Source organism: Pelmatolapia mariae, linkage group LG23 (genome assembly GCF_036321145.2).
Source record: "Pelmatolapia mariae isolate MD_Pm_ZW linkage group LG23, Pm_UMD_F_2, whole genome shotgun sequence".
Lineage (NCBI taxonomy): Eukaryota > Metazoa > Chordata > Actinopteri > Cichliformes > Cichlidae > Pelmatolapia > Pelmatolapia mariae.
The window spans coordinates 28856639-28880574 of record NC_086246.1 but is presented as its reverse complement, the minus strand read 5'-3'; the positions used below and the strand labels follow the sequence as shown (position 1 = coordinate 28880574).

Genomic DNA, 23936 nt, shown 5'->3' with positions numbered 1-23936 from the left:
TCCACCAGCCACGTGACCAACCCAACACCAGCAGTTGGCTCAAACAGACTCCAACGAACGTTCGTGAAAAGTGGGAACTTCTGCCAGACCACGTGGCCTAACGGACAAGGCGTCTGACTTCGGATCAGAAGATTGAGGGTTCGAGTCCCTTCGTGGTTTGTTGTGCGTCCTTGGGGAGCAGGCATGCGTTCCCAGTTTGTTCACAGCAGGCCGACCTCGGATCCTTTATGTCATCCAAAATTGCTACGCTGTTGTCAATTTCATGTCCTTCAACTCTACGAGTTCTCAAACGAGGCTCGAATGGCCAGGTTGGGGACTGAAGCCATGAACTTGGCTCGAGCCAGGCTCGAGTCATCTTGGCTTAGAAGCAACCGTAGAAAGTCAATAACATGCCATGACCTCAAGCGACACGGGTGAAAAAATCACAACTTGGAAGCATGCTGTTGGCGGAACTCCACCTGGAAAAGATCCAGTGTGCTCTGTTTCACTCCCCGTTGAAGGTATGTGTTGGAGTTTGTTCAAAAAACAGCCATGCCACTATACTTGAAGCATTTTCATTTTCATTAGGAAGCACAGTGCTGTTTTCATATTTTAGTCTACTAAAGTATGACTTTGTTAGTTTCTCCAGCCACATTGTTCATCAGCTGAACTGCATAGGTGGCTTCTGATCAGTAGGAGCTTCCAAGAGTTGGCTTTCATTGGTACAGCTTGAAGTAATTTCTTGTAAACACACATTTCTCTTGTGTTCTTAACTGTTCTTCCACCCTCTATTTTGGTATATTAGACAAAAAAAAAGGGGTCGGTTCACACACATGCTGTAGGCCGGTTAGCTCAGCTGGTCAGAGCGTGGTGCTAATAACGCCAAAGTCATGGGTTCAATCCCCATACTGGCCATTCCAGCAGCCATCCAAGGTGCTGTCTCATGATAGACTGTGGATTTGTTTTGGTGGGATCCAAGAAAAAACCTCTGCCAAGTTCCAGGTGAGTGATGTACGCAACTACAAATGACAGCAAACCACAAAATTCACTGACACATGACACGCTAATAAATACATTACATGCTTAGCTACATTCTCCAAATCACTTTTCCAGCTACTTTCTGGATAAATCACTCATTTCCAAAGTCTGACACAGCATACTGCATCAAAAACTGCTGCTTTATATCCTCACCTATCGACCCTAACATTAGAAGACAAACACCATGTATTGTTTTGTGGCAAATTTCTTCTTAAAGCATTTTTTGTAAGTCAACAGAGGACTTTTTTTTCCCACTATGTTGAAGTAATTTCTTGTAAACACACATTTCTCTTGTGTTCTTAACAGTTCTTCCACCCTCTTTTTTGGTATATTAGACAAAAAAAAGGGGTCGGTTTAGTGTGCTCTGTTTCACTCCCCGTTGAAGGTATGGGTTGGAGTTTGTTCAAAAAACAGCCATGCCACTATACTTGAAGCATTTTCATTTTCATTAGGAAGCACAGTGCTGTTTTCATATTTTAGTCTACTAAAGTATGACTTTGTTAGTATCTCCAGCCACATTGTTCATCAGCTGAACTGCATAGGTGGCTTCTGATCAGTAAGAGCTTCCAAGAGTTGGCTTTCATTGGTACAGCTTGAAGTAATTTCTTGTAAACACACATTTCTCTTGTGTTCTTAACAGTTCTTCCACCCTCTTTTTTGGTATATTAGACAAAAAAAAGGGGTCGGTTTAGGCACAAGTTGTAGGCCGGTTAGCTCAGCTGGTCAGAGCGTGGTGCTAATAACGCCAAAGTCATGGGTTCAATCCCCATACTAGCCATTCCAGCAGCCATCCAAGGTGCTGTCTCATGGTAGACTGTGGTTTTAGTTTGGTGTGATCCAAGAAAAAAACCTCTGCCAACTTCCAGGTGACAGATCGGGCCACGTAAGCTTTATGACCTCCATTGGCAGATGATACTCTGGCTCAGTGGGTGGATCCACTGTGCATGTGGCAGGTAGGACTACGTTTTTAAGAGCGTGATACATGGGAGAAATGCTGTGGCATGCACTTATTTCAAGCAACAATCAATTATTTCAAGCAACAATCAAGCAATATCCACCAGCCACGTGACCAACCCAACACCAGCAGTTGGCTCAAACAGACTCCAACGAACGTTCGTGAAAAGTGGGAACTTCTGCCAGACCACGTGGCCTAACGGACAAGGCGTCTGACTTCGGATCAGAAGATTGAGGGTTCGAGTCCCTTCGTGGTTGGTTGTGCGTCCTTGGGGAGCAGGCATGCGTTCCCAGTTTGTTCACAGCAGACCGACCTCGGATCCTTTATGTCATCCAAAATTGCTACGCTGTTGTCAATTTCATGTCCTTCAGCTCTACGAGTTCTCAAAGGAAGCTCGAATGGCCAGGTTGGGGACTGAAGCCATGAACTTGGCTCGAGCCATCTTGGCTTAGAAGCAACCGTAGAAAGTCAATAACATGCCATGACCTCAAGCGACACGGGTGAAAAAAATCACAACTTGGAAGCATGCTGTTGGCGGAACTCCACCTGGAAAAGATCCAGTGTGCTCTGTTTCACTCCCCGTTGAAGGTATGTGTTGGAGTTTGTTCAAAAAACAGCCATGCCACTATACTTGAAGCACTTTCATTTTCATTAGGAAGCACAGTGCTGTTTTCATATTTTAGTCTACTAAAGTATGACTTTGTTAGTTTCTCCAGCCACATTGTTCATCAGCTGAACTGCATAGGTGGCTTCTGATCAGTAGGAGCTTCCAAGAGTTGGCTTTCATTGGTACAGCTTGAAGTAATTTCTTGTAAACACACATTTCTCTTGTGTTCTTAACTGTTCTTCCACCCTCTATTTTGGTATATTAGACAAAAAAAAAGGGGTCGGTTCACACACATGCTGTAGGCCGGTTAGCTCAGCTGGTCAGAGCGTGGTGCTAATAATGTCAAGGTCATGGGATCAATCCCCATACTGGCCATTCCAGCAGCCATCCAAGGTGCTGTCTCATGATAGACTGTGGATTTGTTTTGGTGGGATCCAAGAAAAAACCTCTGCCAAGTTCCAGGTGAGTGATGTACGCAACTACAAATGACAGCAAACCACAAAATTCACTGACACATGACAGATAAGATAAGATAAGATGACCTTTATTAGTCCCACACGTGGGAAATTTGTTTTGTCACAGCAGGAAGTGGACAGTGCAAAAGTTATGAAGGACAATTAGAACAAAATAAAATAAGAATAAATACAGTACACAACTGTACAGAATAGAATAAAAATAGAATACTATATACAGTAGAATAAAATAGAATAAAATATACAATAGGATAAAAATAGAATACAAATGCTATATACAACAGAGTGAAAAATACAACGGTGCCAGAAAGATTATTGCACATTTGTGTTATTGCACATTTGTGGATGTGTGTGTATGATCAGTTAAAGTCTTTGTTGTGGAGTCTGACAGCAGTGGGGAGGAAAGACCTGCGAAATCTCTCCGTCCCACACCGTGGGTGCCGCAGTCTCCCACTGAAGGAGCTGCTCAGTGCTGTCACAGTCTCATGCATGGGGTGGGAGATGGGGTGGGACACGCTAGCTACATTCTCCAAATCACTTTTCCAGCTACTTTCTGGATAAATCACTCATTTCCAAAGTCTGACACAGCATACTGCATCAAAAACTGCTGCTTTATATCCTCACCTATCGACCCTAACATTAGAAGACAAACACCATGTATTGTTTTGTGGCAAATTTCTTCTTAAAGCATTTTTTGTAAGTCAACAGAGGACTTTTTTTTCCCACTATGTTGAAGTAATTTCTTGTAAACACACATTTCTCTTGTGTTCTTAACAGTTCTTCCACCCTCTTTTTTGGTATATTAGACAAAAAAAAGGGGTCGGTTTAGTGTGCTCTGTTTCACTCCCCGTTGAAGGTATGGGTTGGAGTTTGTTCAAAAAACAGCCATGCCACTATACTTGAAGCATTTTCATTTTCATTAGGAAACACAGTGCTGTTTTCATATTTTAGTCTACTAAAGTATGACTTTGTTAGTTTCTCCAGCCACATTGTTCATCAGCTGAACTGCATAGGTGGCTTCTGATCAGTAGGAGCTTCCAAGAGTTGGCTTTCATTGGTACAGCTTGAAGTAATTTCTTGTAAACACACATTTCTCTTGTGTTCTTAACAGTTCTTCCACCCTCTTTTTTGGTATATTAGACAAAAAAAAAGGGGTCGGTTTAGGTACAAGTTGTAGGCCGGTTAGCTCAGCTGGTCAGAGCGTGGTGCTAATAACGCCAAAGTCATGGGTTCAATCCCCATACTGGCCATTCCAGCAACCATCCAAGGTGCTGTCTCATGGTAGACTGTGGTTTTTGTTTTGTGGGATCCAAGATAAAAACCTCTGCCAACTTCCACGTGGCAGATCGGGCCACGTAAGCTTTATGACCTCCATTGGCAGATGATACTCTGGCTCAGTGGGTGGATCCACTGTGCATGTGGCAGGTAGGACTACGTTTTTAAGAGCGTGATACATGGGAGAAATGCTGTGGCATGCACTTATTTCAAGCAACAATCAATTATTTCAAGCAACAATCAAGCAATATCCACCAGCCACGTGACCAACCCAACACCAGCAGTTGGCTCAAACAGACTCCAACGAACGTTCGTGAAAAGTGGGAACTTCTGCCAGACCACGTGGCCTAACGAACAAGGCGTCTGACTTCGGATCAGAAGATTGAGGGTTCGAGTCCCTTCGTGGTTTGTTGTGCGTCCTTGGGGAGCAGGCATGCGTTCCCAGTTTGTTCACAGCAGGCCGACCTCGGATCCTTTATGTCATCCAAAATTGCTACGCTGTTGTCAATTTCATGTCCTTCAACTCTACGAGTTCTCAAACGAGGCTCGAATGGCCAGGTTGGGGACTGAAGCCATGAACTTGGCTCGAGCCAGGCTCGAGTCATCTTGGCTTAGAAGCAACCGTAGAAAGTCAATAACATGCCATGACCTCAAGCGACACGGGTGAAAAAAATCACAACTTGGAAGCATGCTGTTGGCGGAACTCCACCTGGAAAAGATCCAGTGTGCTCTGTTTCACTCCCCGTTGGAGTTTGTTCAAAAAACAGCCATGCCACTATACTTGAAGCATTTTCATTTTCATTAGGAAGCACAGTGCTGTTTTCATATTTTAGTCTACTAAAGTATGACTTTGTTAGTTTCTCCAGCCACATTGTTCATCAGCTGAACTGCATAGGTGGCTTCTGATCAGTAGGAGCTTCCAAGAGTTGGCTTTCATTGGTACAGCTTGAAGTAATTTCTTGTAAACACACATTTCTCTTGTGTTCTTAACAGTTCTTCCACCCTCTATTTTGGTATATTAGACAAAAAAAAAGGGGTCGGTTCACACACATGCTGTAGGCCGGTTAGCTCAGCTGGTCAGAGCGTGGTGCTAATAACGCCAAGGTCATGGGTTCAATCCCCATACTGGCCATTCCAGCAGCCATCCAAGGTGCTGTCTCATGATAGACTGTGGATTTGTTTTGGTGGGATCCAAGAAAAAACCTCTGCCAAGTTCCAGGTGAGTGATGTACGCAACTACAAATGACAGCAAACCACAAAATTCACTGACACATGACAGATAAGATAAGATAAGATGACCTTTATTAGTCCCACACGTGGGAAATTTGTTTTGTCACAGCAGGAAGTGGACAGTGCAAAAGTTATGAAGGACAATTAGAACAAAATAAAATAAGAATAAATACAGTACACAACTGTACAGAATAGAATAAAAGTAGAATACTATATACAGTAGAATAAAATAGAATAAAATATACAATAGGATAAAAATAGAATACAAATGCTATATACAACAGAGTGAAAAATACAACGGTGCCAGAAAGATTATTGCACATTTGTGTTATTGCACATTTGTGGATGTGTGTGTATGATCAGTTAAAGTCTTTGTTGTGGAGTCTGACAGCAGTGGGGAGGAAAGACCTGCGAAATCTCTCCGTCCCACACCGTGGGTGCCGCAGTCTCCCACTGAAGGAGCTGCTCAGTGCTGTCACAGTCTCATGCATGGGGTGGGAGATGGGGTGGGACACGCTAATAAATACATTACATGCTTAGCTACATTCTCCAAATCACTTTTCCAGCTACTTTCTGGATAAATCACTCATTTCCAAAGTCTGACACAGCATACTGCATCAAAAACTGCTGCTTTATATCCTCACCTATCGACCCTAACATTAGAAGACAAACACCATGTATTGTTTTGTGGCAAATTTCTTCTTAAAGCATTTTTTGTAAGTCAACAGAGGACTTTTTTTTCCCACTATGTTGAAGTAATTTCTTGTAAACACACATTTCTCTTGTGTTCTTAACAGTTCTTCCACCCTCTTTTTTGGTATATTAGACAAAAAAAAGGGGTCGGTTTAGTGTGCTCTGTTTCACTCCCCGTTGAAGGTATGGGTTGGAGTTTGTTCAAAAAACAGCCATGCCACTATACTTGAAGCATTTTCATTTTCATTAGGAAACACAGTGCTGTTTTCATATTTTAGTCTACTAAAGTATGACTTTGTTAGTTTCTCCAGCCACATTGTTCATCAGCTGAACTGCATAGGTGGCTTCTGATCAGTAGGAGCTTCCAAGAGTTGGCTTTCATTGGTACAGCTTGAAGTAATTTCTTGTAAACACACATTTCTCTTGTGTTCTTAACAGTTCTTCCACCCTCTTTTTTGGTATATTAGACAAAAAAAAAGGGGTCGGTTTAGGCACAAGTTGTAGGCCGGTTAGCTCAGCTGGTCAGAGCGTGGTGCTAATAATGACAAAGTCATGGGTTCAATCCCCATACTGGCCATTCCAGCAGCCATCCAAGGTGCTGTCTCATGGTAGGCTGTGGTTTTTGTTTTGTGGGATCCAAGATAAAAACCTCTGCCAACTTCCACGTGGCAGATCGGGCCACGTAAGCTTTATGACCTCCATTGGCAGATGATACTCTGGCTCAGTGGGTGGATCCACTGTGCATGTGGCAGGTAGGACTACGTTTTTAAGAGCGTGATACATGGGAGAAATGCTGTGGCATGCACTTATTTCAAGCAACAATCAATTATTTCAAGCAACAATCAAGCAATATCCACCAGCCACGTGACCAACCCAACACCAGCAGTTGGCTCAAACAGACTCCAACGAACGTTCGTGAAAAGTGGGGACTTCTGCCAGACCACGTGGCCTAACGGACAAGGCGTCTGACTTCGGATCAGAAGATTGAGGGTTCGAGTCCCTTCGTGGTTGGTTGTGCGCCCTTGGGGAGCAGGCATGCGTTCCCAGTTTGTTCACAGCAGGCCAACCTCGGATCCTTTATGTCATCCAAAATTGCTACGCTGTTGTCAATTTCATGTCCTTCAACTCTACGAGTTCTCAAACGAGTCTCGAATGGCCAGGTTGGGGACTGAAGCCATGAACTTGGCTCGAGTCATGTTGGCTTAGAAGCAACCGTAGAAAGTCAATAACATGCCATGACCTCAAGCGACACGGGTGAAAAAATCACAACTTGGAAGCATGCTGTTGGCGGAACTCCACCTGGAAAAGATCCAGTGTGCTCTGTTTCACTCCCCGTTGGAGTTTGTTCAAAAAACAGCCATGCCACTATACTTGAAGCATTTTCATTTTCATTAGGAAGCACAGTGCTGTTTTCATATTTTAGTCTACTAAAGTATGACTTTGTTAGTTTCTCCAGCCACATTGTTCATCAGCTGAACTGCATAGGTGGCTTCTGATCAGTAGGAGCTTCCAAGAGTTGGCTTTCATTGGTACAGCTTGAAGTAATTTCTTGTAAACACACATTTCTCTTGTGTTCTTAACAGTTCTTCCACCCTCTATTTTGGTATATTAGACAAAAAAAAAGGGGTCGGTTCACACACATGCTGTAGGCCGGTTAGCTCAGCTGGTCAGAGCGTGGTGCTAATAACGCCAAGGTCATGGGTTCAATCCCCATACTGGCCATTCCAGCAGCCATCCAAGGTGCTGTCTCATGATAGACTGTGGATTTGTTTTGGTGGGATCCAAGAAAAAACCTCTGCCAAGTTCCAGGTGAGTGATGTACGCAACTACAAATGACAGCAAACCACAAAATTCACTGACACATGACAGATAAGATAAGATAAGATGACCTTTATTAGTCCCACACGTGGGAAATTTGTTTTGTCACAGCAGGAAGTGGACAGTGCAAAAGTTATGAAGGACAATTAGAACAAAATAAAATAAGAATAAATACAGTACACAACTGTACAGAATAGAATAAAAGTAGAATACTATATACAGTAGAATAAAATAGAATAAAATATACAATAGGATAAAAATAGAATACAAATGCTATATACAACAGAGTGAAAAATACAACGGTGCCAGAAAGATTATTGCACATTTGTGTTATTGCACATTTGTGGATGTGTGTGTATGATCAGTTAAAGTCTTTGTTGTGGAGTCTGACAGCAGTGGGGAGGAAAGACCTGCGAAATCTCTCCGTCCCACACCGTGGGTGCCGCAGTCTCCCACTGAAGGAGCTGCTCAGTGCTGTCACAGTCTCATGCATGGGGTGGGAGATGGGGTGGGACACGCTAATAAATACATTACATGCTTAGCTACATTCTCCAAATCACTTTTCCAGCTACTTTCTGGATAAATCACTCATTTCCAAAGTCTGACACAGCATACTGCATCAAAAACTGCTGCTTTATATCCTCACCTATGGACCCTAACATTAGAAGACAAACACCATGTATTGTTTTGTGGCAAATTTCTTCTTAAAGCATTTTTTGTAAGTCAACAGAGGACTTTTTTTTCCCACTATGTTGAAGTAATTTCTTGTAAACACACATTTCTCTTGTGTTCTTAACAGTTCTTCCACCCTCTTTTTTGGTATATTAGACAAAAAAAAGGGGTCGGTTTAGTGTGCTCTGTTTCACTCCCCGTTGAAGGTATGGGTTGGAGTTTGTTCAAAAAACAGCCATGCCACTATACTTGAAGCATTTTCATTTTCATTGGGAAACACAGTGCTGTTTTCATATTTTAGTCTACTAAAGTATGACTTTGTTAGTTTCTCCAGCCACATTGTTCATCAGCTGAACTGCATAGGTGGCTTCTGATCAGTAGGAGCTTCCAAGAGTTGGCTTTCATTGGTACAGCTTGAAGTAATTTCTTGTAAACACACATTTCTCTTGTGTTCTTAACAGTTCTTCCACCCTCTTTTTTGGTATATTAGACAAAAAAAAGGGGTCGGTTTAGGCACAAGTTGTAGGCCGGTTAGCTCAGCTGGTCAGAGCGTGGTGCTAATAATGTCAAGGTCATGGGTTCAATCCCCATACTGGCCATTCCAGCAGCCATCCAAGGTGCTGTCTCATGGTAGGCTGTGGTTTTTGTTTTGTGGGATCCAAGATAAAAACCTCTGCCAACTTCCACGTGGCAGATCGGGCCACGTAAGCTTTATGACCTCCATTGGCAGATGATACTCTGGCTCAGTGGGTGGATCCACTGTGCATGTGGCAGGTAGGACTACGTTTTTAAGAGCGTGATACATGGGAGAAATGCTGTGGCATGCACTTATTTCAAGCAACAATCAATTATTTCAAGCAACAATCAAGCAATATCCACCAGCCACGTGACCAACCCAACACCAGCAGTTGGCTCAAACAGACTCCAACGAACGTTCGTGAAAAGTGGGGACTTCTGCCAGACCACGTGGCCTAACGGACAAGGCGTCTGACTTCGGATCAGAAGATTGAGGGTTCGAGTCCCTTCGTGGTTGGTTGTGCGCCCTTGGGGAGCAGGCATGCGTTCCCAGTTTGTTCACAGCAGGCCGACCTCGGATCCTTTATGTCATCCAAAATTGCTACGCTGTTGTCAATTTCATGTCCTTCAACTCTACGAGTTCTCAAACGAGGCTCGAATGGCCAGGTTGGGGACTGAAGCCATGAACTTGGCTCGAGTCATGTTGGCTTAGAAGCAACCGTAGAAAGTCAATAACATGCCATGACCTCAAGCGACACGGGTGAAAAAATCACAACTTGGAAGCATGCTGTTGGCGGAACTCCACCTGGAAAAGATCCAGTGTGCTCTGTTTCACTCCCCGTTGGAGTTTGTTCAAAAAACAGCCATGCCACTATACTTGAAGCATTTTCATTTTCATTAGGAAGCACAGTGCTGTTTTCATATTTTAGTCTACTAAAGTATGACTTTGTTAGTTTCTCCAGCCACATTGTTCATCAGCTGAACTGCATAGGTGGCTTCTGATCAGTAGGAGCTTCCAAGAGTTGGCTTTCATTGGTACAGCTTGAAGTAATTTCTTGTAAACACACATTTCTCTTGTGTTCTTAACAGTTCTTCCACCCTCTATTTTGGTATATTAGACAAAAAAAAAGGGGTCGGTTCACACACATGCTGTAGGCCGGTTAGCTCAGCTGGTCAGAGCGTGGTGCTAATAACGCCAAGGTCATGGGTTCAATCCCCATACTGGCCATTCCAGCAGCCATCCAAGGTGCTGTCTCATGATAGACTGTGGATTTGTTTTGGTGGGATCCAAGAAAAAACCTCTGCCAAGTTCCAGGTGAGTGATGTACGCAACTACAAATGACAGCAAACCACAAAATTCACTGACACATGACAGATAAGATAAGATAAGATGACCTTTATTAGTCCCACACGTGGGAAATTTGTTTTGTCACAGCAGGAAGTGGACAGTGCAAAAGTTATGAAGGACAATTAGAACAAAATAAAATAAGAATAAATACAGTACACAACTGTACAGAATAGAATAAAAGTAGAATACTATATACAGTAGAATAAAATAGAATAAAATATACAATAGGATAAAAATAGAATACAAATGCTATATACAACAGAGTGAAAAATACAACGGTGCCAGAAAGATTATTGCACATTTGTGTTATTGCACATTTGTGGATGTGTGTGTATGATCAGTTAAAGTCTTTGTTGTGGAGTCTGACAGCAGTGGGGAGGAAAGACCTGCGAAATCTCTCCGTCCCACACCGTGGGTGCCGCAGTCTCCCACTGAAGGAGCTGCTCAGTGCTGTCACAGTCTCATGCATGGGGTGGGAGATGGGGTGGGACACGCTAATAAATACATTACATGCTTAGCTACATTCTCCAAATCACTTTTCCAGCTACTTTCTGGATAAATCACTCATTTCCAAAGTCTGACACAGCATACTGCATCAAAAACTGCTGCTTTATATCCTCACCTATGGACCCTAACATTAGAAGACAAACACCATGTATTGTTTTGTGGCAAATTTCTTCTTAAAGCATTTTTTGTAAGTCAACAGAGGACTTTTTTTTCCCACTATGTTGAAGTAATTTCTTGTAAACACACATTTCTCTTGTGTTCTTAACAGTTCTTCCACCCTCTTTTTTGGTATATTAGACAAAAAAAAGGGGTCGGTTTAGTGTGCTCTGTTTCACTCCCCGTTGAAGGTATGGGTTGGAGTTTGTTCAAAAAACAGCCATGCCACTATACTTGAAGCATTTTCATTTTCATTGGGAAACACAGTGCTGTTTTCATATTTTAGTCTACTAAAGTATGACTTTGTTAGTTTCTCCAGCCACATTGTTCATCAGCTGAACTGCATAGGTGGCTTCTGATCAGTAGGAGCTTCCAAGAGTTGGCTTTCATTGGTACAGCTTGAAGTAATTTCTTGTAAACACACATTTCTCTTGTGTTCTTAACAGTTCTTCCACCCTCTTTTTTGGTATATTAGACAAAAAAAAAGGGGTCGGTTTAAGCACAAGTCGTAGGCAGGTTAGCTCAGCTGGTCAGAGCGTGGTGCTAATAACGCCAAAGTCATGGGTTCAATCCCCATACTGGCCATTCCAGCAGCCATCCAAGGTGCTGTCTCATGGTAGACTGTGGTTTTTGTTTTGTGGGATCCAAGATAAAAACCTCTGCCAACTTCCACGTGGCAGATCGGGCCACGTAAGCTTTATGACCTCCATTGGCAGATGATACTCTGGCTCAGTGGGTGGATCCACTGTGCATGTGGCAGGTAGGACTACGTTTTTAAGAGCGTGATACATGGGAGAAATGCTGTGGCATGCACTTATTTCAAGCAACAATCAATTATTTCAAGCAACAATCAAGCAATATCCACCAGCCACGTGACCAACCCAACACCAGCAGTTGGCTCAAACAGACTCCAACGAACGTTCGTGAAAAGTGGGAACTTCTGCCAGACCACGTGGCCTAACGGACAAGGCGTCTGACTTCGGATCAGAAGATTGAGGGTTCGAGTCCCTTCGTGGTTGGTTGTGCGTCCTTGGGGAGCAGGCATGCGTTCCCAGTTTGTTCACAGCAGGCCGACCTCGGATCCTTTATGTCATCCAAAATTGCTACGCTGTTGTCAATTTCATGTCCTTCAACTCTACGAGTTCTCAAACGAGGCTCGAATGGCCAGGTTGGGGACTGAAGCCATGAACTTGGCTCGAGCCAGGCTCGAGTCATCTTGGCTTAGAAGCAACCGTAGAAAGTCAATAACATGCCATGACCTCAAGCGACACGGGTGAAAAAAATCACAACTTGGAAGCATGCTGTTGGCGGAACTCCACCTGGAAAAGATCCAGTGTGCTCTGTTTCACTCCCCGTTGAAGGTATGTGTTGGAGTTTGTTCAAAAAACAGCCATGCCACTATACTTGAAGCATTTTCATTTTCATTAGGAAGCACAGTGCTGTTTTCATATTTTAGTCTACTAAAGTATGACTTTGTTAGTTTCTCCAGCCACATTGTTCATCAGCTGAACTGCATAGGTGGCTTCTGATCAGTAGGAGCTTCCAAGAGTTGGCTTTCATTGGTACAGCTTGAAGTAATTTCTTGTAAACACACATTTCTCTTGTGTTCTTAACAGTTCTTCCACCCTCTATTTTGGTATATTAGACAAAAAAAAAGGGGTCGGTTCACACACATGCTGTAGGCCGGTTAGCTCAGCTGGTCAGAGCGTGGTGCTAATAACGCCAAGGTCATGGGTTCAATCCCCATACTGGCCATTCCAGCAGCCATCCAAGGTGCTGTCTCATGATAGACTGTGGATTTGTTTTGGTGGGATCCAAGAAAAAACCTCTGCCAAGTTCCAGGTGAGTGATGTACGCAACTACAAATGACAGCAAACCACAAAATTCACTGACACATGACAGATAAGATAAGATAAGATAAGATGACCTTTATTAGTCCCACACGTGGGAAATTAGTTTTGTCACAGCAGGAAGTGGACAGTGCAAAAGTTATGAAGGACAATTAGAACAAAATAAAATAAGAATAAATACAGTACACAACTGTACAGAATAGAATAAAAATAGAATACTATATACAGTAGAATAAAATAGAATAAAATATACAATAGGATAAAAATAGAATACAAATGCTATATACAACAGAGTGAAAAATACAACGGTGCCAGAAAGATTATTGCACATTTGTGTTATTGCACATTTGTGGATGTGTGTGTATGATCAGTTAAAGTCTTTGTTGTGGAGTCTGACAGCAGTGGGGAGGAAAGACCTGCGAAATCTCTCCGTCCCACACCGTGGGTGCCGCAGTCTCCCACTGAAGGAGCTGCTCAGTGCTGTCACAGTCTCATGCATGGGGTGGGAGATGGGGTGGGACACGCTAATAAATACATTACATGCTTAGCTACATTCTCCAAATCACTTTTCCAGCTACTTTCTGGATAAATCACTCATTTCCAAAGTCTGACACAGCATACTGCATCAAAAACTGCTGCTTTATATCCTCACCTATCGACCCTAACATTAGAAGACAAACACCATGTATTGTTTTGTGGCAAATTTCTTCTTAAAGCATTTTTTGTAAGTCAACAGAGGACTTTTTTTTCCCACTATGTTGAAGTAATTTCTTGTAAACACACATTTCTCTTGTGTTCTTAACAGTTCTTCCACCCTCTTTTTTGGTATATTAGACAAAAAAAAAGGGGTCGGGTTAGGCACAAGTTGTAGGCCGGTTAGCTCAGCTGGTCAGAGCGTGGTGCTAATAACGCCAAAGTCATGGGTTCAATCCCCATACTGGCCATTCCAGCAGCCATCCAAGGTGCTGTCTCATGGTAGACTGTGGTTTTTGTTTTGTGGGATCCAAGATAAAAACCTCTGCCAACTTCCACGTGGCAGATCGGGCCACGTAAGCTTTATGACCTCCATTGGCAGATGATACTCTGGCTCAGTGGGTGGATCCACTGTGCATGTGGCAGGTAGGACTACGTTTTTAAGAGCGTGATACATGGGAGAAATGCTATGGCATGCACTTATTTCAAGCAACAATCAATTATTTCAAGCAACAATCAAGCAATATCCACCAGCCACGTGACCAACCCAACACCAGCAGTTGGCTCAAACAGACTCCAACGAACGTTCGTGAAAAGTGGGAACTTCTGCCAGACCACGTGGCCTAACGGACAAGGCGTCTGACTTCGGATCAGAAGATTGAGGGTTCGAGTCCCTTCGTGGTTGGTTGTGCGTCCTTGGGGAGCAGGCATGCGTTCCCAGTTTGTTCACAGCAGGCCGACCTCGGATCCTTTATGTCATCCAAAATTGCTACGCTGTTGTCAATTTCATGTCCTTCAACTCTACGAGTTCTCAAACGAGGCTCGAATGGCCAGGTTGGGGACTGAAGCCATGAACTTGGCTCGAGCCAGGCTCGAGTCATCTTGGCTTAGAAGCAACCGTAGAAAGTCAATAACATGCCATGACCTCAAGCGACACGGGTGAAAAAATCACAACTTGGAAGCATGCTGTTGGCGGAACTCCACCTGGAAAAGATCCAGTGTGCTCTGTTTCACTCCCCGTTGAAGGTATGTGTTGGAGTTTGTTCAAAAAACAGCCATGCCACTATACTTGAAGCATTTTCATTTTCATTAGGAAGCACAGTGCTGTTTTCATATTTTAGTCTACTAAAGTATGACTTTGTTAGTTTCTCCAGCCACATTGTTCATCAGCTGAACTGCATAGGTGGCTTCTGATCAGTAGGAGCTTCCAAGAGTTGGCTTTCATTGGTACAGCTTGAAGTAATTTCTTGTAAACACACATTTCTCTTGTGTTCTTAACAGTTCTTCCACCCTCTATTTTGGTATATTAGACAAAAAAAAAGGGGTCGGTTCACAGACATGCTGTAGGCCGGTTAGCTCAGCTGGTCAGAGCGTGGTGCTAATAACGCCAAGGTCATGGGTTCAATCCCCATACTGGCCATTCCAGCAGCCATCCAAGGTGCTGTCTCATGATAGACTGTGGATTTGTTTTGGTGGGATCCAAGAAAAAACCTCTGCCAAGTTCCAGGTGAGTGATGTACGCAACTACAAATGACAGCAAACCACAAAATTCACTGACACATGACAGATAAGATAAGATAAGATGACCTTTATTAGTCCCACACGTGGGAAATTTGTTTTGTCACAGCAGGAAGTGGACAGTGCAAAAGTTATGAAGGACAATTAGAACAAAATAAAATAAGAATAAATACAGTACACAACTGTACAGAATAGAATAAAAGTAGAATACTATATACAGTAGAATAAAATAGAATAAAATATACAATAGGATAAAAATAGAATACAAATGCTATATACAACAGAGTGAAAAATACAACGGTGCCAGAAAGATTATTGCACATTTGTGTTATTGCACATTTGTGGATGTGTGTGTATGATCAGTTAAAGTCTTTGTTGTGGAGTCTGACAGCAGTGGGGAGGAAAGACCTGCGAAATCTCTCCGTCCCACACCGTGGGTGCCGCAGTCTCCCACTGAAGGAGCTGCTCAGTGCTGTCACAGTCTCATGCATGGGGTGGGAGATGGGGTGGGACACGCTAATAAATACATTACATGCTTAGCTACATTCTCCAAATCACTTTTCCAGCTACTTTCTGGATAAATCACTCATTTCCAAAGTCTGACACAGCATACTGCATCAAAAACTGCTGCTTTATATCCTCACCTATCGACCCTAACATTAGAAGACAAACACCATGTATTGTTTTGTGGCAAATTTCTTCTTAAAGCATTTTTTGTAAGTCAACAGAGGACTTTTTTTTCCCACTATGTTGAAGTAATTTCTTGTAAACACACATTTCTCTTGTGTTCTTAACAGTTCTTCCACCCTCTTTTTTGGTATATTAGACAAAAAAAAGGGGTCGGTTTAGTGTGCTCTGTTTCACTCCCCGTTGAAGGTATGGGTTGGAGTTTGTTCAAAAAACAGCCATGCCACTATACTTGAAGCATTTTCATTTTCATTAGGAAACACAGTGCTGTTTTCATATTTTAGTCTACTAAAGTATGACTTTGTTAGTTTCTCCAGCCACATTGTTCATCAGCTGAACTGCATAGGTGGCTTCTGATCAGTAGGAGCTTCCAAGAGTTGGCTTTCATTGGTACAGCTTGAAGTAATTTCTTGTAAACACACATTTCTCTTGTGTTCTTAACAGTTCTTCCACCCTCTTTTTTGGTATATTAGACAAAAAAAAAGGGGTCGGTTTAGGCACAAGTTGTAGGCCGGTTAGCTCAGCTGGTCAGAGCGTGGTGCTAATAACGCCAAAGTCATGGGTTCAATCCCCATACTGGCCATTCCAGCAGCCATCCAAGGTGCTGTCTCATGGTAGACTGTGGTTTTTGTTTTGTGGGATCCAAGATAAAAACCTCTGCCAACTTCCACGTGGCAGATCGGGCCACGTAAGCTTTATGACCTCCATTGGCAGATGATACTCTGGCTCAGTGGGTGGATCCACTGTGCATGTGGCAGGTAGGACTACGTTTTTAAGAGCGTGATACATGGGAGAAATGCTGTGGCATGCACTTATTTCAAGCAACAATCAATTATTTCAAGCAACAATCAAGCAATATCCACCAGCCACGTGACCAACCCAACACCAGCAGTTGGCTCAAACAGACTCCAACGAACGTTCGTGAAAAGTGGGAACTTCTGCCAGACCACGTGGCCTAACGGACAAGGCGTCTGACTTCGGATCAGAAGATTGAGGGTTCGAGTCCCTTCGTGGTTGGTTGTGCGTCCTTGGGGAGCAGGCATGCGTTCCCAGTTTGTTCACAGCAGGCCGACCTCGGATCCTTTATGTCATCCAAAATTGCTACGCTGTTGTCAATTTCATGTCCTTCAACTCTACGAGTTCTCAAACGAGGCTCGAATGGCCAGGTTGGGGACTGAAGCCATGAACTTGGCTCGAGCCAGGCTCGAGTCATCTTGGCTTAGAAGCAACCGTAGAAAGTCAATAACATGCCATGACCTCAAGCGACACGGGTGAAAAAAATCACAACTTGGAAGCATGCTGTTGGCGGAACTCCACCTGGAAAAGATCCAGTGTGCTCTGTTTCACTCCCCGTTGAAGGTATGTGTTGGAGTTTGTTCAAAAAACAGCCATGCCACTATACTTGAAGCATTTTCATTTTCATTAGGAAGCACAGTGCTGTTTTCATATTTTAGTCTACTAAAGTATGACTTTGTTAGTTTCTCCAGCCACATTGTTCATCAGCTGAACTGCATAGGTGGCTTCTGATCAGTAGGAGCTTCCAAGAGTTGGCTTTCATTGGTACAGCTTGAAGTAATTTCTTGTAAACACACATTTCTCTTGTGTTCTTAACAGTTCTTCCACCCTCTATTTTGGTATATTAGACAAAAAAAAAGGGGTCGGTTCACACACATGCTGTAGGCCGGTTAGCTCAGCTGGTCAGAGCGTGGTGCTAATAACGCCAAGGTCATGGGTTCAATCCCCATACTGGCCATTCCAGCAGCCATCCAAGGTGCTGTCTCATGATAGACTGTGGATTTGTTTTGGTGGGATCCAAGAAAAAACCTCTGCCAAGTTCCAGGTGAGTGATGTACGCAACTACAAATGACAGCAAACCACAAAATTCACTGACACATGACAGATAAGATAAGATAAGATAAGATGACCTTTATTAGTCCCACACGTGGGAAATTAGTTTTGTCACAGCAGGAAGTGGACAGTGCAAAAGTTATGAAGGACAATTAGAACAAAATAAAATAAGAATATATACAGTACACAACTGTACAGAATAGAATAAAAATAGAATACTATATACAGTAGAATAAAATAGAATAAAATATACAATAGGATAAAAATAGAATACAAATGCTATATACAACAGAGTGAAAAATACAACGGTGCCAGAAAGATTATTGCACATTTGTGTTATTGCACATTTGTGGATGTGTGTGTATGATCAGTTAAAGTCTTTGTTGTGGAGTCTGACAGCAGTGGGGAGGAAAGACCTGCGAAATCTCTCCGTCCCACACCGTGGGTGCCGCAGTCTCCCACTGAAGGAGCTGCTCAGTGCTGTCACAGTCTCATGCATGGGGTGGGAGATGGGGTCGGACACACTAATAAATACATTACATGCTTAGCTACATTCTCCAAATCACTTTTCCAGCTACTTTCTGGATAAATCACTCATTTCCAAAGTCTGACACAGCATACTGCATCAAAAACTGCTGCTTTATATCCTCACCTATCGACCCTAACATTAGAAGACAAACACCATGTATTGTTTTGTGGCAAATTTCTTCTTAAAGCATTTTTTGTAAGTCAACAGAGGACTTTTTTTTCCCACTATGTTGAAGTAATTTCTTGTAAACACACATTTCTCTTGTGTTCTTAACAGTTCTTCCACCCTCTTTTTTGGTATATTAGACAAAAAAAAGGGGTCGGTTTAGTGTGCTCTGTTTCACTCCCCGTTGAAGGTATGGGTTGGAGTTTGTTCAAAAAACAGCCATGCCACTATACTTGAAGCATTTTCATTTTCATTAGGAAACACAGTGCTGTTTTCATATTTTAGTCTACTAAAGTATGACTTTGTTAGTTTCTCCAGCCACATTGTTCATCAGCTGAACTGCATAGGTGGCTTCTGATCAGTAGGAGCTTCCAAGAGTTGGCTTTCATTGGTACAGCTTGAAGTAATTTCTTGTAAACACACATTTCTCTTGTGTTCTTAACAGTTCTTCCACCCTCTTTTTTGGTATATTAGACAAAAAAAAGGGGTCGGTTTAGGCACAAGTTGTAGGCCGGTTAGCTCAGCTGGTCAGAGCGTGGTGCTAATAACGCCAAAGTCATGGGTTCAATCCCCATACTGGCCATTCCAGCAGCCATCCAAGGTGCTGTCTCATGGTAGACGGTGGTTTTTGTTTTGTGGGATCCAAGATAAAAACCTCTGCCAACTTCCACGTGGCAGATCGGGCCACGTAAGCTTTATGACCTCCATTGGCAGATGATACTCTGGCTCAGTGGGTGGATCCACTGTGCATGTGGCAGGTAGGACTACGTTTTTAAGAGCGTGATACATGGGAGAAATGCTGTGGCATGCACTTATTTCAAGCAACAATCAATTATTTCAAGCAACAATCAAGCAATATCCACCAGCCACGTGACCAACCCAACACCAGCAGTTGGCTCAAACAGACTCCAACGAACGTTCGTGAAAAGTGGGAACTTCTGCCAGACCACGTGGCCTAACGGACAAGGCGTCTGACTTCGGATCAGAAGATTGAGGGTTCGAGTCCCTTCGTGGTTTGTTGTGCGTCCTTGGGGAGCACTCATGCGTTCCCAGTTTGTTCACAGCAGGCCGACCTCGGATCCTTTATGTCATCCAAAATTGCTACGCTGTTGTCAATTTCATGTCCTTCAACTCTACGAGTTCTCAAACGAGGCTCGAATGGCCAGGTTGGGGACTGAAGCCATGAACTTGGCTCGAGCCAGGCTCGAGTCATCTTGGCTTAGAAGCAACCGTAGAAAGTCAATAACATGCCATGACCTCAAGCGACACAGGTGAAAAAATCACAACTTGGAAGCATGCTGTTGGCGGAACTCCACCTGGAAAAGATCCAGTGTGCTCTGTTTCACTCCCCGTTGAAGGTATGTGTTGGAGTTTGTTCAAAAAACAGCCATGCCACTATACTTGAAGCATTTTCATTTTCATTAGGAAGCACAGTGCTGTTTTCATATTTTAGTCTACTAAAGTATGACTTTGTTAGTTTCTCCAGCCACATTGTTCATCAGCTGAACTGCATAGGTGGCTTCTGATCAGTAGGAGCTTCCAAGAGTTGGCTTTCATTGGTACAGCTTGAAGTAATTTCTTGTAAACACACATTTCTCTTGTGTTCTTAACAGTTCTTCCACCCTCTATTTTGGTATATTAGACAAAAAAAAAGGGGTCGGTTCACACACATACTGTAGGCCGGTTAGCTCAGCTGGTCAGAGCGTGGTGCTAATAACGCCAAGGTCATGGGTTCAATCCCCATACTGGCCATTCCAGCAGCCATCCAAGGTGCTGTCTCATGATAGACTGTGGACTTGTTTTGGTGGGATCCAAGAAAAAACCTCTGCCAAGTTCCAGGTGAGTGATGTACGCAACTACAAATGACAGCAAACCACAAAATTCACTGACACATGACAGATAAGATAAGATAAGATAAGATGACCTTTATTAGTCCCACACGTGGGAAATTTGTTTTGTCACAGCAGGAAGTGGACAGTGCAAAAGTTATGAAGGACAATTAGAACAAAATAAAATAAGAATAAATACAGTACACAACTGTACAGAATAGAATAAAAATAGAATACTATATACAGTAGAATAAAATAGAATAAAATATACAATAGGATAAAAATAGAATACAAATGCTATATACAACAGAGTGAAAAATACAACGGTGCCAGAAAGATTATTGCACATTTGTGTTATTGCACATTTGTGGATGTGTGTGTATGATCAGTTAAAGTCTTTGTTGTGGAGTCTGACAGCAGTGGGGAGGAAAGACCTGCGAAATCTCTCCGTCCCACACCGTGGGTGCCGCAGTCTCCCACTGAAGGAGCTGCTCAGTGCTGTCACAGTCTCATGCATGGGGTGGGAGATGGGGTGGGACACGCTAATAAATACATTACATGCTTAGCTACATTCTCCAAATCACTTTTCCAGCTACTTTCTGGATAAATCACTCATTTCCAAAGTCTGACACAGCATACTGCATCAAAAACTGCTGCTTTATATCCTCACCTATCGACCCTAACATTAGAAGACAAACACCATGTATTGTTTTGTGGCAAATTTCTTCTTAAAGCATTTTTTGTAAGTCAACAGAGGACTTTTTTTTCCCACTATGTTGAAGTAATTTCTTGTAAACACACATTTCTCTTGTGTTCTTAACAGTTCTTCCACCCTCTTTTTTGGTATATTAGACAAAAAAAAAGGGGTCGGGTTAGGCACAAGTTGTAGGCCGGTTAGCTCAGCTGGTCAGAGCGTGGTGCTAATAACGCCAAAGTCATGGGTTCAATCCCCATACTGGCCATTCCAGCAGCCATCCAAGGTGCTGTCTCATGGTAGACTGTGGTTTTTGTTTTGTGGGATCCAAGATAAAAACCTCTGCCAACTTCCACGTGGCAGATCGGGCCACGTAAGCTTTATGACCTCCATTGGCAGATGATACTCTGGCTCAGTGGGTGGATCCACTGTGCATGTGGCAGGTAGGACTACGTTTTTAAGAGCGTGATACATGGGAGAAATGCTATGGCATGCACTTATTTCAAGCAACAATCAATTATTTCAAGCAACAATCAAGCAATATCCACCAGCCACGTGACCAACCCAACACCAGCAGTTGGCTCAAACAGACTCCAACGAATGTTCGTGAAAAGTGGGAACTTCTGCCAGACCACGTGGCCTAACGGACAAGGCGTCTGACTTAGGATCAGAAGATTGAGGGTTCGAGTCCCTTCGTGGTTGGTTGTGCGCCCTTGGGGAGCAGGCATGCGTTCCCAGTTTGTTCACAGCAGGCCGACCTCGGATCCTTTATGTCATCCAAAATTGCTACGCTGTTGTCAATTTCATGTCCTTCAACTCTACGAGTTCTCAAACGAGTCTCGAATGGCCAGGTTGGGGACTGAAGCCATGAACTTGGCTCGAGCCAGGCTCGAGTCATCTTGGCTTAGAAGCAACCGTAGAAAGTCAATAACATGCCATGACCTCAAGCGACACGGGTGAAAAAATCACAACTTGGAAGCATGCTGTTGGCGGAACTCCACCTGGAAAAGATCCAGTGTGCTCTGTTTCACTCCCCGTTGAAGGTATGTGTTGGAGTTTGTTCAAAAAACAGCCATGCCACTATACTTGAAGCATTTTCATTTTCATTAGGAAGCACAGTGCTGTTTTCATATTTTAGTCTACTAAAGTATGACTTTGTTAGTTTCTCCAGCCACATTGTTCATCAGCTGAACTGCATAGGTGGCTTCTGATCAGTAGGAGCTTCCAAGAGTTGGCTTTCATTGGTACAGCTTGAAGTAATTTCTTGTAAACACACATTTCTCTTGTGTTCTTAACAGTTCTTCCACCCTCTATTTTGGTATATTAGACAAAAAAAAGGGGTCGGTTCACACACATGCTGTAGGCCGGTTAGCTCAGCTGGTCAGAGCGTGGTGCTAATAACGCCAAGGTCATGGGTTCAATCCCCATACTGGCCATTCCAGCAGCCATCCAAGGTGCTGTCTCATGATAAACTGTGGATTTGTTTTGGTGGGATCCAAGAAAAAACCTCTGCCAAGTTCCAGGTGAGTGATGTACGCAACTACAAATGACAGCAAACCACAAAATTCACTGACACATGACACGCTAATAAATACATTACATGCTTAGCTACATTCTCCAAATCACTTTTCCAGCTACTTTCTGGATAAATCACTCATTTCCAAAGTCTGACACAGCATACTGCATCAAAAACTGCTGCTTTATATCCTCACCTATCGACCCTAACATTAGAAGACAAACACCATGTATTGTTTTGTGGCAAATTTCTTCTTAAAGCATTTTTTGTAAGTCAACAGAGGACTTTTTTTTCCCACTATGTTGAAGTAATTTCTTGTAAACACACATTTCTCTTGTGTTCTTAACAGTTCTTCCACCCTCTTTTTTGGTATATTAGACAAAAAAAAGGGGTCGGTTTAGTGTGCTCTGTTTCACTCCCCGTTGAAGGTATGGGTTGGAGTTTGTTCAAAAAACAGCCATGCCACTATACTTGAAGCATTTTCATTTTCATTAGGAAACACAGTGCTGTTTTCATATTTTAGTCTACTAAAGTATGACTTTGTTAGTTTCTCCAGCCACATTGTTCATCAGCTGAACTGCATAGGTGGCTTCTGATCAGTAGGAGCTTCCAAGAGTTGGCTTTCATTGGTACAGCTTGAAGTAATTTCTTGTAAACACACATTTCTCTTGTGTTCTTAACAGTTCTTCCACCCTCTTTTTTGGTATATTAGACAAAAAAAAGGGGTCGGTTTAGGCACAAGTTGTAGGCCGGTTAGCTCAGCTGGTCAGAGCGTGGTGCTAATAACGCCAAAGTCATGGGTTCAATCCCCATACTGGCCATTCCAGCAGCCATCCAAGGTGCTGTCTCATGGTAGACGGTGGTTTTTGTTTTGTGGGATCCAAGATAAAAACCTCTGCCAACTTCCACGTGGCAGATCGGGCCACGTAAGCTTTATGACCTCCATTGGCAGATGATACTCTGGCTCAGTGGGTGGATCCACTGTGCATGTGGCAGGTAGGACTACGTTTTTAAGAGCGTGATACATGGGAGAAATGCTGTGGCATGCACTTATTTCAAGCAACAATCAATTATTTCAAGCAACAATCAAGCAATATCCACCAGCCACGTGACCAACCCAACACCAGCAGTTGGCTCAAACAGACTCCAACGAACGTTCGTGAAAAGTGGGAACTTCTGCCAGACCACGTGGCCTAACGGACAAGGCGTCTGACTTCGGATCAGAAGATTGAGGGTTCGAGTCCCTTCGTGGTTTGTTGTGCGTCCTTGGGGAGCACTCATGCGTTCCCAGTTTGTTCACAGCAGGCCGACCTCGGATCCTTTATGTCATCCAAAATTGC

General features: G+C 43.1%; 25 non-coding genes across 25 annotated transcripts; all 25 read left to right on the top strand.

Annotated features, from left to right (window-relative positions):
• Positions 1 to 86: 86 nt before the first annotated feature.
• trnar-ucg (transfer RNA arginine (anticodon UCG)) lies at positions 87 to 159 on the top strand. Its single transcript has one exon. It is a non-coding gene; the product is annotated as a tRNA-Arg (tRNA).
• A 661-nt stretch (positions 160 to 820) lies between these two features.
• On the top strand, positions 821 to 894 carry trnai-aau (transfer RNA isoleucine (anticodon AAU)). The gene has a single exon. It is a non-coding gene; the product is annotated as a tRNA-Ile (tRNA).
• Positions 895 to 2156: 1262 nt separating this feature from the next.
• Positions 2157 to 2229, top strand: trnar-ucg (transfer RNA arginine (anticodon UCG)). Its single transcript has one exon. It is a non-coding gene; the product is annotated as a tRNA-Arg (tRNA).
• A 1999-nt stretch (positions 2230 to 4228) lies between these two features.
• trnai-aau (transfer RNA isoleucine (anticodon AAU)) lies at positions 4229 to 4302 on the top strand. The gene has a single exon. It is a non-coding gene; the product is annotated as a tRNA-Ile (tRNA).
• A 1083-nt stretch (positions 4303 to 5385) lies between these two features.
• On the top strand, positions 5386 to 5459 carry trnai-aau (transfer RNA isoleucine (anticodon AAU)). Its single transcript has one exon. It is a non-coding gene; the product is annotated as a tRNA-Ile (tRNA).
• A 1729-nt stretch (positions 5460 to 7188) lies between these two features.
• On the top strand, positions 7189 to 7261 carry trnar-ucg (transfer RNA arginine (anticodon UCG)). The gene has a single exon. It is a non-coding gene; the product is annotated as a tRNA-Arg (tRNA).
• Positions 7262 to 7898: 637 nt separating this feature from the next.
• Positions 7899 to 7972, top strand: trnai-aau (transfer RNA isoleucine (anticodon AAU)). The gene has a single exon. It is a non-coding gene; the product is annotated as a tRNA-Ile (tRNA).
• A 1728-nt stretch (positions 7973 to 9700) lies between these two features.
• On the top strand, positions 9701 to 9773 carry trnar-ucg (transfer RNA arginine (anticodon UCG)). Its single transcript has one exon. It is a non-coding gene; the product is annotated as a tRNA-Arg (tRNA).
• Positions 9774 to 10410: 637 nt separating this feature from the next.
• Positions 10411 to 10484, top strand: trnai-aau (transfer RNA isoleucine (anticodon AAU)). The gene has a single exon. It is a non-coding gene; the product is annotated as a tRNA-Ile (tRNA).
• A 1729-nt stretch (positions 10485 to 12213) lies between these two features.
• Positions 12214 to 12286, top strand: trnar-ucg (transfer RNA arginine (anticodon UCG)). Its single transcript has one exon. It is a non-coding gene; the product is annotated as a tRNA-Arg (tRNA).
• A 662-nt stretch (positions 12287 to 12948) lies between these two features.
• Positions 12949 to 13022, top strand: trnai-aau (transfer RNA isoleucine (anticodon AAU)). Its single transcript has one exon. It is a non-coding gene; the product is annotated as a tRNA-Ile (tRNA).
• Positions 13023 to 13987: 965 nt separating this feature from the next.
• On the top strand, positions 13988 to 14061 carry trnai-aau (transfer RNA isoleucine (anticodon AAU)). The gene has a single exon. It is a non-coding gene; the product is annotated as a tRNA-Ile (tRNA).
• A 361-nt stretch (positions 14062 to 14422) lies between these two features.
• Positions 14423 to 14495, top strand: trnar-ucg (transfer RNA arginine (anticodon UCG)). The gene has a single exon. It is a non-coding gene; the product is annotated as a tRNA-Arg (tRNA).
• Positions 14496 to 15156: 661 nt separating this feature from the next.
• On the top strand, positions 15157 to 15230 carry trnai-aau (transfer RNA isoleucine (anticodon AAU)). Its single transcript has one exon. It is a non-coding gene; the product is annotated as a tRNA-Ile (tRNA).
• A 1294-nt stretch (positions 15231 to 16524) lies between these two features.
• On the top strand, positions 16525 to 16598 carry trnai-aau (transfer RNA isoleucine (anticodon AAU)). Its single transcript has one exon. It is a non-coding gene; the product is annotated as a tRNA-Ile (tRNA).
• Positions 16599 to 16959: 361 nt separating this feature from the next.
• Positions 16960 to 17032, top strand: trnar-ucg (transfer RNA arginine (anticodon UCG)). The gene has a single exon. It is a non-coding gene; the product is annotated as a tRNA-Arg (tRNA).
• Positions 17033 to 17694: 662 nt separating this feature from the next.
• Positions 17695 to 17768, top strand: trnai-aau (transfer RNA isoleucine (anticodon AAU)). The gene has a single exon. It is a non-coding gene; the product is annotated as a tRNA-Ile (tRNA).
• Positions 17769 to 19066: 1298 nt separating this feature from the next.
• On the top strand, positions 19067 to 19140 carry trnai-aau (transfer RNA isoleucine (anticodon AAU)). Its single transcript has one exon. It is a non-coding gene; the product is annotated as a tRNA-Ile (tRNA).
• Positions 19141 to 19501: 361 nt separating this feature from the next.
• trnar-ucg (transfer RNA arginine (anticodon UCG)) lies at positions 19502 to 19574 on the top strand. The gene has a single exon. It is a non-coding gene; the product is annotated as a tRNA-Arg (tRNA).
• Positions 19575 to 20235: 661 nt separating this feature from the next.
• Positions 20236 to 20309, top strand: trnai-aau (transfer RNA isoleucine (anticodon AAU)). The gene has a single exon. It is a non-coding gene; the product is annotated as a tRNA-Ile (tRNA).
• A 965-nt stretch (positions 20310 to 21274) lies between these two features.
• trnai-aau (transfer RNA isoleucine (anticodon AAU)) lies at positions 21275 to 21348 on the top strand. Its single transcript has one exon. It is a non-coding gene; the product is annotated as a tRNA-Ile (tRNA).
• A 361-nt stretch (positions 21349 to 21709) lies between these two features.
• trnal-uag (transfer RNA leucine (anticodon UAG)) lies at positions 21710 to 21782 on the top strand. Its single transcript has one exon. It is a non-coding gene; the product is annotated as a tRNA-Leu (tRNA).
• Positions 21783 to 22442: 660 nt separating this feature from the next.
• On the top strand, positions 22443 to 22516 carry trnai-aau (transfer RNA isoleucine (anticodon AAU)). Its single transcript has one exon. It is a non-coding gene; the product is annotated as a tRNA-Ile (tRNA).
• Positions 22517 to 23343: 827 nt separating this feature from the next.
• trnai-aau (transfer RNA isoleucine (anticodon AAU)) lies at positions 23344 to 23417 on the top strand. The gene has a single exon. It is a non-coding gene; the product is annotated as a tRNA-Ile (tRNA).
• Positions 23418 to 23778: 361 nt separating this feature from the next.
• On the top strand, positions 23779 to 23851 carry trnar-ucg (transfer RNA arginine (anticodon UCG)). Its single transcript has one exon. It is a non-coding gene; the product is annotated as a tRNA-Arg (tRNA).
• The last annotated feature ends 85 nt before the right edge of the window (positions 23852 to 23936 follow it).